Here is a 9,191-nt window from a genome sequence, read left to right on the forward strand (position 1 = left end):
CAAATTATATGCATGTCCAAGTTATATACGTTACCCTACTATCTGCAAAGAAGGTCTTTATACAGATTTCAGGTATTTTGAAAAAAAAAATGATGAAAGCAGATGAAAAAAACGAATTTAGACTTATACCATTTAATTCCACTAGAGTTTGTTTTCTTTGACAGACACGCGTATTTCGACCTCAACTGTAAGGCCGTCTTCAGTGTCGTGTACTAGACTCGACTTAGTCTAGTACACGACACTGAAGACGACCTTACAGTTGAGGTCGAAATACGCGTATTTGTCAAAGGATACAAACTCTAGTGCAATTAAATGATATAGTACTAAATTCGTTTTTTCATCTACTTACAGGTATTCTTCTAAACAGCTCGAAGATTTATTATGATGAATGCAATTCAAACCAAATCATGTCTCAAATAAAAGTTTAAATTTCGTTTCTAACATGCAACTGTCGATATAATAACTAAAACTTTTAATAAACTATAGTTTAAATATTATCCCATTAAATGAAATTAATTAATTCGTTTACAGCTTTGGCGACCTTTAGCAAAAATTGTAAAGCGCTGGAACATGTCTAAGAGAGTGGTAAGTCATTTGGCATAAGGCCATTTGATATAAGGCCATTTGGCTTAAGGCCTTGGCATAAAGTCATTTGGCATAACAGTCGTTTGGCATAATGAGTATTAAATCAATAATTCCTTAAGGTGACTAACGTTTCTTTTTAATTCCACTAACGACATCAGGTTTATTGTGGAAATACAGGTCGGACTCGATTATCCGGTGACTTGATTATCTGGGATTCGATTATCCGGAATTTTAGACTCGATTATTCGGGATTTATTTTTTGATGTTCTTGTTTTTCAATTTTTATGCATAAATCTGAGATAATTTGGTATTGCAATATACAATATGAATGGCTTTGCAGTTTTTAACGTGGGGGAAGGTGAGTTTGAAAAAGTGTTTTTTGTGCATGGTGATCAAATGTTTTTTTCTTGTAAAGACCCCTGCTGTTCGTATTCTGGCTACACCACCGTATCATATAAATAAAACAACGAAAAAGATAATATTTAAGTTCTTTTATCGAGGATTTCAATTTTTTTCTTAGTGATTCGATTATCCGGAGGATTTGATTATCCGGAGTAAAAAAAAAATCGATACTCCGGATAATCGAGTCCGACCTGTAATTGATACAAAACAAAATGGTGCTTTGTTCAACAATCCCATGCTCTTGGATGAACTCATTCATAACCCACAGTGGAGAAAATATCGCAAATAGTGTATTATTATTTACCCACAGATTTCCCTTCTTTCGCATATCAATTATACTCCATTGCACTGTGACGTCACGCATCAATTTTGACAGGTACTGGTCCTGTTGTTTACAGTTTGGACTTAGTACTTTTTTCGAATCATTCTTAATTTCGTGAAAGTTTGCTGCGAGGAGAGGTCAAATCCACTGCAGATACCCACGGATCGTATTATTCTATCTTCCTACCGTGGAAAATCGTCACCATCAGCATGCTGATGATAGAAATGCGAAGATGAAAAAATGATGGAAAAAACGACCGAGACCGAGTCCGAAACGTAAACAACAGGACCAGCAGCTGTCAAATAAGTGAGGTTAGGCTCGTCATATGCAGCGCTCTATTCTTTGAGTTGCACTAGGGTAAAAGCACCGGTTTTGGCCAGCCTAAGAGAAATTGTCGATGAAAATTAAATGGGAAGCCGTATTTATAATACAAATATGTCAAATGCAAGCTTTCAATCCATATTATGTGTGTAAATATCAAAACTGAGCTAAAACCATTTTTTCGCTTTGAAAATCCCGTTGGTCAATATAGGACAACGGAACCAGTTTCGGCCAGAGATTTAACTTCGGTTCCTAAATTGGCCAATCGCATTGATTTCTCATAAGAGTGGCCAAATTAGGAGTGCCCTGGCCAAATTAGGTGTATGGGAGTTAAAATAATAAGGAAAATGAATTGTTTTTCTTATGTTTTGAATCAATTTCGATGAGTAAATGAATGTAGCACTATCATGTGAATGTGATCTATTGAACACAAAAGGTTTTATGCTGATTGGCTATGTAAAATGATGTATAATCCCCTATGGCTACAACTGGCGTATGGCCAAAAATGGTGCTTCTACCCTATAGGAATAAATTAAGGCACTGAAGCTTTTGACATGTCTATCACAAATTTACCCTTCTTTCAAATATTGGTTGTTCTTTCGAAATATGATGTAACATCAATTATAATTATTACAACTGCTAATAAAAATTTAAATTAATTTTACCTTCTTTTAAACATACGCTGTTCTTTGGAGCAATATTACAGTGGTCACACTATTATGGGTCACCTAGTCACGATTATTAGTCACTCTGTTTCACATGCAATGTAAATGCAAATGACCCATATTAGTGGGTGACCCATAATAGTGTGACCACTGTACTCAAATAATTATTGGTTTTGGAGCTGATATTGAACTTCCTACTGAAAAAAGGATGTAAAATGAATACATTAATCTGCCCAAGTTATATTTTGAAAGCCTTATTTTAATATTTTATTGTTTGGTTCATGATATTTATATTACGCTGTTTGAGTTATTCTTTCAAGCTTTTGCTGTTTACATATTCATTGCAGCTTTGACTCCTATTAATATTTCAACACATATTTATTTTTTACAAACACTGTATCTTGTTTCGAAAACATCTTTGAACATTTTGAACAAAAACATATGGCTTCATAAGAAGGATATATTTGAATAATTCTGCAATAATAGGTCTTTGCATCAAAGCTCTCAATATTTTGCATATAACTTTTCCTTTCTTTTATCAAGTTTTGGTTTGTTAATAATTACCGTAAAAGGGGTAACTTTGATAATGCGGGTAGCTTTGATTGTGCGGGACACACAATATATATAATGAAATCACATAATTTCTGTTAAACAGCGAGCAAAACAAATGCAAAAGTAAAGAGTTTTAGTATGACATTTCATGTCAGAGCTATTTTCGTTCATATACAAATATTCAAAATTGATGAGATTTAAGCGGTTTCGAAACGCTCACAAACAATCGGTTCTACGATAGTCATTTGATAAAGTTTTCAAAAGTACGTCGCTTTTCCTTGACGGTCTAGTTACAGTAGAACTTGAATTTGGTCTCAAATCTCTTAGCGTAAGGGAAAATTTACTAATTGGAGCCTATTTGTCACTCAAAGACATGAATTTCCATATAACGTTAAGCGCCTAGAGGTTTGTATCAAAATATACATACTCTTATTCTAAAATCATGAATTATGATTAATTCATTGTAGAAACATAAGTATGAGATGATATCTATTCAGAAATACATTTTAATACAAATTCTTATGCACCGTAAAACGGGGTAACTTTGATAGTTTTTTCGAATATAACTTCAATATGCATGCTGTTTCAAAGAATTACAATTTATATTTTTAAAACTAGTACTGGTATCCTAACTATCGATTGCAGTTGATATATTGCCAAAAGATTTATTCTGAATGGATATATAACTTTTCATATAATTGAAAGACGGTTTTCTGTTTTGGGGTAACCTGATAATGGAGTAAAAATCGAACAAAATTGAATGAATTACGGAACATTTATAGGGCGTTGCATACCTCTAGGCGTTTAACGCTATATAAAAATTTCTGACGTAGATAACAAAAATGGTCCCAGTTTATAAAAATGGTTTTCGCTAAGAGATTTGAGACCGAATTCATGTTCTACTATAACTAGGCTGTCATGGATAAGTGACGAACTCATTATGACTTTATCAAATGGTGATCGTAGAACAGATTGTGTGTAACCGTTGTAAAAATGCTAAAATCTTGTAAATTTTTAATATTTGCTTATAAATCTGATAGTGGGGTTAGTTTGCGTGGGCGGGCTAAAAAGGGCTCAACAGCAACGTTTCTAAAAAAAAGGCTCAAGACCTCTTGAGCCCTTTTCAAATGTTTGTCCAGAATTCTGCTTTCAATGAGATTGTTTTTCGTGAAAATGTGATGTTACAACAATTCTTGACAATCAATGTTAACCTTCCGGTCGTCGCACCACCAGAACCACCACACTGCTGCTGTGAACGAAAAGTGAGGTTTTCTCAGCAGTGTTGTACAAAATACAACAGTGCGACGACTGAAGTGTTAATTAAAAATTTTACGCAGGTATTCGTTTTTTTTATTTTATTTTTTAAAATGACTGGTTTCAGGATTTTTTTAGTTTGATTAGGTTAAAACAGTACGAAGTAAATACAACCTGAATTGCGTTTGGCAATTTTTTATCACTGCCTTGTGCTCTAGTCTGCTGAGAACTAGTCAGAAGTTGCGTTGCTCAGTGGTGCCAATCTCGGTAAAAAGTTTCGAAAAATGCTAATATTCAAGGGGAAAATCAGTGTGTCAGTTTTCCAAGGTGCAGAAGAAAATTTTAATTGGCTTGTTTAGAGGTATCTAGTTTCTTACATATTCTGAATCTACGTTAAAAATTAAACTAGAACCCAAAGTTTTGCAATTTTCCGTGACCTGGAACTATTTTTAAAACACGTTTGAAATCACTTTTGAATCACCCCTCGGCAAATTTTACTTCGGGACGAGCTGTCATTATGTAAATTGAAATGCCATTAGGTCGGCGGATTTAAATCTTTTTTAAGAATTTATAATATCAACATTAAGATATTGAAGTGCAAAAAAAAAAAAATTGTAATTTTTTGTGCAATAAAACCATGTTATACTTAGAAAAATGTGCTCTTTCGATCAAGCGATAAAAAACTGTGAATTTGTCTTCACTAAACAACCCAATTATATATGCTATTTGCGATTGGGTATAAATCAATAACTATAGGGTGTCCCAGTAGTATGGGCACAGTTTTGCACAAATCGCGTTATATTTAAGTGTCTTTGTTATACGCAATTAGTGCTATGTCATAAAGTACGTACAATAAAAATCTTAAAAAATATGTTAATCATTGCCGATACGTTAAATCATCAGACTATCACTTATTTTATTGTAAATAATAATGTTAAGTATATAAAATTTGAAGAGAAACTAAAAATCTGGTTTCAACTTTGATCGATTTTTAAAAGGGTCAAAACTAAGTCCTTCCGTTAAAACATGTGAAAATCTCAAATTTTTGTTGCCTATCCAAAAATATAGATATTTGACATACCGTTTTGATTCATATTACGGACACTTAAGGACTCAGGGAAATATAACCCAGCATAGAGCATACAAAATAAATCATTCTGTATGATTCCTTAGCACTATCGAGCGTCACAAGCCCTTTACTTTCGAACGGTGGGTGAAGAATACGCTTCCGCAACTTCAATAATTTTAAATAAATAAAAATGTGTGGCCTTTTCATGATTCTTATTACGGACGCTTCCTCACTTTTGCCTCATATTCCGGACACTTTGAATCGAATTCCGGACAGCTCATGATAATCATTAATGGAACAGTCAAATCATCAATCGAAATCGTTAAACCACCAAAGAGACATCTAAGGTAGTTGGGCATTATAAATTTTCAAAGATATTTATGGAAAAAGTTTACTAAAACGAGCCTTGAAATTGAGAACTTTTGAACAGCAAAAATTGAAACATTTCGCGTGAAATGTTTCCCATACAAAGTAGAGTGTCCGGAATTTGAAGCTGTCCGTAATATGAATCAAAACGGTAAGTCAATTTGAAATGAATTATTTTTATTTATATTGAAAATACCTGAAAACCTATGATTTTGTGAAGTTATCTTGTGTGGCGAGAGAAACTAGTGATTTTTAAGAATTCTACCATTTTGTCAAATGCTTTCTAGCAAAGCCAAATAAAATTTGAAACAAAAATTCTTGTGGAACATCTTAGATACAATGTACTTAAACTCACCAAATCGATAGATTATTGATAAAACATTCAATACTAGTTATGTTCCAACAAAACACAAAAGTAGGGTCTGTGCTGGCTATATAAGAATTGATTTTCTAAATCAAAAATTTCAATGTAAAAGTTTATTTTATCACAACAGTCACCGATACTACACACGAAATATAGAACAACGTTTGTTTGAACTGCAAGATAACTCCAGCTTGCCAACAACAATCAAGGCAGGCCTGGGGAAAACCGCTAGTTTTCTTTTGTTGTGTACTTTCGATCTTTCCTGACAAACATGGAAAAAGGGCCACAGTTTGCTATGCAATAAATAATAATTTTCATTGTAAAAAGTAAAACGATGCGTTTTTCAAAGCTTTATATTCAATCAGTTGGAAGGTGCTCACGTGACATTACTTACATTTTGTGTATGAATTGATTTTCATTCAATTTTTGTCACTTTTGATGAAATGCGAAAATGTGTTTTAATCAGTTACGCGCTTTTTCCATGTTAGTCCAATGTTTGTACAACAGATGTGATGTATGTGCTACCATTTAGCAATAAAGATATCTATCGTTACCAAACCAAAGTGTAGTCCTCAATAATATTCTTAAGAACAATACTCGACGGGTTTTGTTCACAGTATGGCCCTTTATAATGCGGTACATGTACATAGAAGTCACATAATAATAAATGCACTAAACTGTTAAAAATAATGTAAATTACCTAGGACGCAATTCACGTTATGATTGAACGACACATTATGTAAATAATGAGACGCCACTAAAACGTTGTGTTGAATCACTATAAGGGAGCCGTATCCTATTCATGGTACCGTAATCCGGGGTAACATTGATCATTTTTTTGAATTTTTCTTGAATATTTCGTTTGAAAATGCACATGTTGCAAATTTTATATTTTTAAAACAAGTATTGCCACGCATAGCTCGTAACTACCGTTTTGATTTATATTACGGACAGCTTCATATTCCGGACACTCTACTTTGTATGGGAAACATTTCACGCGAAATGTTTCAATTTTTGCTGTTCAAAAGTTCTTAATTTCAAGGCTCGTTTTAGTAAACTTTTTCCATAAATATCTTTGAAAATTTATAATGCCCAACTACCTTAGATGTCTCTTTGGTGGTTTAACGATTTCGATTGATGATTTGAATGTTCCATCAATGATTATCATGAGCTGTCCGGAATTCGATTCAAAGTGTCCGGAATATGAGGCAAAAGTGAGGAAGCGTCCGAAATAAGAATCATGAAAAAGCCACACATTTTCATTTATTTCAAATTATTGAAGCTGCGGAAGCGTATTCTTCACCCACCTTTCGAAAGTAAAGGGCTTCCGACGCTCGATAGCGCTAAGGAATCATACAGAATGATTTATTTTGTATGCTCTATGCTGAGTTATATTTCCTGAGTCCTTAAGTGTCCGTAATATGAATCAAAACGGTACATACTGTATTTTATTTTTTGAAAGATTTAAGCTTGTTTTGAAAAATGTTTTAAGCGATTTTTTGATTTAGTTGATATGGGGTAACATTGATCGATCGAACCTATGTAAACAACGTTCGGTAATGTTGAAAAGTAACGACTTACTTGAATCGTGGCCTCTGAAGCCGAATATGAAGACCAAACATTTACAATCATTTATTTTTTTAGTTATTTTAAAATTAAAAACACCTCGAACCACGGAATACACCTAAAGGTAGGCAATTTCCTAAGGGAATCCTACATTCTTAACAGTTATTCATTAATGTTGCCTAATTGAGCATACTTATGAACATTTTGACATCGGAATCGTTTTCGACAATGCCATTTTTAGTAAGAATCGCATTTTTCTTGCTCATATCGTTTGCGGAATTCATGTGAGGCATGAATTTTCGGTAGTGTCATCCTTAACCATTGAAATCATTGTTTCGAAAAGTTGACGAATTTACGCATAAGGTTAACACAATTTTCGCAAAAATCTTCACTTTTATTAGCTCATGAATGTAAGAAAGCGAAGCACCATTCGTAATTTAGAAATGTTTGGTCAATAGATGATGATACGATTTTTTTCCGAGATGAGTTATTCCGATCAATGTTACCCCGCTGATCAATGATTCCCCGGATTACGGTACTTTTACAAGTAGCTCTGCATCATATTTTAGCAACTACAATACATTAGTGTGGGACAAAACTTAGTTTCTTGCTCCAGTTCACTTTTTGGATTGCATTTAGGTCCCATACCAACTGTGCAAAATTTCAACTCGATCGGAGAAAACTATATTTTAGCGCCAGCCGTTCAAAGTTTGTATGGGATTTACTATGGGAAAACTTACTTTTGCAAAGAAAAATCGCCAGAGGTCGCCCATTGACCTCTATAAAAATTCTGAACACAGACCTCGATAGGTATTTTTACGATGAATATTGCCGAAGACCGTGAAACAATCCGACACTTGTGAAAAAAGTTATTCAATGAAAACCTATTGGCAAGGCGACGTTGATTAACACGTAAGGGAATAACAATAATAACAAAATCGGACAAAATTTCCGAATAGTCTATGCTTAATAACTTTTTTCACAAACATCGGATTGCTTTGCGGTCTTTGGCAATGTTGTTCATCGTAGAAATACCTATCGAGATCTGTGTTCAGAATTTTTATAGAGGTCAATGGGCGACCTCTGGCGATTTTTCTTTGCAAAAGTAAGTTTTCCCATAGTACCAAACTCGTTCATATTGCCTTCCACGATTCCTTTGGGTTGGCTAGTGCACTATAAAAGGAGATAATTTTCTGCTTCTTCGCTCATTCTTATTTTGATGTAAACTACATCTTACGGCAATATACTGGGTGTCAATTAAAAATCTAAAATGTTGCGACCGTCACGAAATTATGTTAGAGTTTGAATTAAAGGAAGGCTGCAACTATGAAAATCGACTAAAATTCAAATGCAAAAAATCACTTGGCGTAGTTAACGTCATGCGGTCGTGTCTTGTACACAACCCCCTCTGATTTTTTCGTTTAAAATCAAGAAAATTTACAGGAAAATTTGTTCACTGTATTCTATTCACGAAACGAAACACAATGAACATATTTTCATCGAATAATTTTTAGTTTTGAACATAAAAAACTGCTTTTGAAGTTTCGATGATGACGATGATTACGATGACGGAGCGTTGAACGTTAAAAAATATATTATGGTCCATCATATTTACTGTTATTGGTAAGTAGTATTGCTGTTTGCGTTTGACGTTGCAAACTAGTCTAAATGTTCTTCAAATGCGGCAACACAAAGTAATCAAAGGACACTTAGCAACCATGATCT

The sequence above is a fragment of the Aedes aegypti genome, chromosome 2, assembly GCF_002204515.2.
Source record: "Aedes aegypti strain LVP_AGWG chromosome 2, AaegL5.0 Primary Assembly, whole genome shotgun sequence".
Lineage (NCBI taxonomy): Eukaryota > Metazoa > Arthropoda > Insecta > Diptera > Culicidae > Aedes > Aedes aegypti.